We start from the raw sequence: 3,285 nt of genomic DNA, 5'->3' as shown, positions 1-3,285 counted from the left end.
TTCCAGCACATTTTTGGACACGAAACTTCTTAGGTCTGGGAAAACCAGAGTGTCGCCACTCCATCCATTGTTGCTTTGTTTCTGGATTGTAGAAATGTACCCGTCTCATCCATAGTAATAATGGGTTTTAGCCCAATTCGACAGTCTGATAAAATCATGTCATAAACTGTATCGATATTTTCGACGACTGACACAGGAGCTGGCCTTCATGATCGGTCATCATCTTCAATGGAAAATTTACCTCGTAAATCTGCTCACCTCTTAACGCTTCTAAATACAGGTACTTGATGATGGCTTGATACTCCAATTTGTCGATTTTCACAATTTCGGTGGATATATTTTTTCTTTCAATTTATTGCGTAACTCTGGTTTTCATTTTTGAGGTAAAACTTAAGACTGACATTTTTAATAAGTTATTTTTCGTTGCTATTGTAACGCAATATTTTGTTTATGCATGGAACTGGTCTAGGCCACCAACTTATCAATACATCGTCGTATAGTTCAAATGGGGGACGACAATGACCCTCCACTTTGGGATTCTCAAATATTTGATGTTATCTACTCGGAAATAACATTTTCACCACTTTAGGGTTATGTGACACACAATACCAATTTGTTGGGGTTTATCTAAGAGATAAACAAATTTTAAATTGTTCACAATATCCAGTACAAAATGAGTAATTATTGAATTTACCACTGAATTTGAAAATTGTTCTAATTCAGTCTGAGTAATGATAGCTAGTATTTTCTTCAAGAAATATTCCATTGATGATTTGCAGTTATTACGAATACCAAAAACAGTTGATATCTTATGAATCACCTTTTCCTGTAGTTTTTAGTATCTTTCGACCAAATGGATCAAATTCCATATTTTTTCAATGCCTTTAGTGAGTTACTAATTCAATCAACTCACCATATCAAATCAAATTATACGCGGTAATATCTTTTGTTTTATACAAAACACATAGAAACTAGATAACATCGAAACAAGCGTCATACAGTGTAATAGTGAGTGTGGTGGTAGTGGTAGTAAATGCAGCACACAAATTGTTCTCACGTATTTTATGCAATAATCATCACTTTTCCCCTTTTGTTTTCTATTATCATCTTCATTAGCCATTCGAAGTATTATCTGATTTGGAATTGTCAGTATTGATATTGCCATTCGTTTTCTTAATGCTTATTTGACACTTCCCAATTTGTCACTATGCAATCCTATCAACCATTTGAAGGTATCTATATATATATTTTCCAATTCTTCTTCATACTTATACAATTCGAAATTATGTATGATTGTACCATTCAAGTCCAGAAAGAAATTATGCTCATTTACGTTTCAAACTATAAGCATTCTTACTTCTTTTCAGCATCATTTTCCTCATCATGGCTCTTCACATTACTACAAATATTTCGAAATATGTGATTTAAGGTAGTTTCGAAAATAATAAATTGATGCAATTAAATATTTTGTTGTTGAGCTAAGTGGTTTTTAAAATATTTATTTTGCCAATCTATCACGAGATTTAAGAATAATAAATTAATTCAAATTAGAGGAAGTGCAGCTGTAGCACCTGTATTATGGAAAAATGTATTAATATCTGTTCTCGATAAATGAAGAACATCTGTTGTACTGAAAATTTGGGTTGCCAATTAAACTTTCATAGCTATTATGTTTGAGCGAGAAAGAAAAAAAATCTAGCTGCTCAATAACCATCACAAAAAGCCGTTACATTGTTTCCACCTTTGCACTGATAAATTTCGCAAATCATGCAACTTGGAATTTCGTCAAAATGGTCCAATTACAACTCTGGTTAACAAAAAGATATCGAAACAAATTATATATCGTTAGAAAATTTATACTCTAGCGATGTTTATAAAAAAACAAAAGCTTCCTATCACCTTTACTTTTTTTAAAACACATGAATTGTTGTAATAATATGAATATTTAAGATACATTACCTACTGAGAAAGTTATGGTTATAACTTCTTGCATAAGTTAAAATAAGAAGAGACATGAAAATCAGGAAAATTGAAGAAAATAAAGTGAATTATTGAATAAATGAGTCGTTTTAGAAAATATCTTGTTTATCAATTCAAAAATTTTCTAAGTAAAATTGGGTTGGATATCAGTAATTAATAAAAAGTTTTTGTCATAATAGTACAGCAAGTCAGCAATGTAAAAAAAGAGATCGGGAGTTTTTATGACAGCTATATATGTTAAGGAATCAATCCGATAAGTTTTAAACACGAAAAAAAAAGGATTATTATTGGATTGAAGTAATAAACTCCACTTTAGTAATGAAAATAATGAATATCAACTCACTGGCAACATTCTCCATCAATTCATTGTAAACTACTTCTTCTTAAACTTCCCACAGATCAGTGAGATATTGTAATTTTACATTTAATGGCCAAATGTTTGGACGATGGATCTGTTAGTAAATGGGAGGAATACAAGCCCAAAAAAGATTTGCCTTCTCTTGAGGATATGTATGAATTTTTAAGAAGTAGATCAGACTTGCTAGAGCGATTAGAGTTGAACAAACTTGAACAGGGATCCAAGTCAGGGAAAACCAGGGGCTTACTTTCTGCCGATTCAGAAAATAATTCACATGAAAACAAAACCTCTTTTTAAGGTTTCAAGTGTGCCATATGCAGTGGCGATCACAGAGTGTTTATGTGCGACAAATTCAAGGCAATGTCTGTGCTAAATCGCATGGAACAAGCCAAAAGACTAAAGTTATGCTTAAACTGTCTTCGAAGTGGCCACAAAACCAACCAATGCAGATTGTATGCTTCATGTAAAACATGTAAGGGTAAACACAATACTCTTTTACAGATAGAAAACAAAAATCAAGCAAATCAAAATATAAATCAAGAAAATGTTTCCCTAACTACAAGTTCGGAACATTTTCAAATTCTGTTATCCACTGTAGTAGTAGATGTTTTAAACAGTTATGGTGCTTACGTACCTGTTTGAGCTATTCTAGATTCAGGATCAATGTCTTCCTTTATAACCGAGTCTCTTCACTCAAAACTAAATATTCCAAAGCAAACAATAAATTTCGCTGTTTCTGGTTTGAACAGTGCCGTCTCTAATGTGAAATATAAATGTTGTTTAAAATTTAAATCTCAACATAAAAACTTCCAAAAGCCCGGACCAATCGAGATGCTGATAGGTGCTGATATTTTTTGGAATGTTTTATGTCCAAACCAATTGAAGTTAAATACAAATGGTCCTGTTTTACAGGAAACTCGGCTTGGGTGGTTGGTTTCAGGTAAAAT

The sequence above is a fragment of the Diorhabda sublineata genome, chromosome Y (assembly GCF_026230105.1).
Source record: "Diorhabda sublineata isolate icDioSubl1.1 chromosome Y, icDioSubl1.1, whole genome shotgun sequence".
NCBI classification, from domain to species: domain Eukaryota; kingdom Metazoa; phylum Arthropoda; class Insecta; order Coleoptera; family Chrysomelidae; genus Diorhabda; species Diorhabda sublineata.
The sequence above is the reverse complement of the archived record's forward strand: the minus strand, read 5'-3'. Positions refer to the sequence as shown.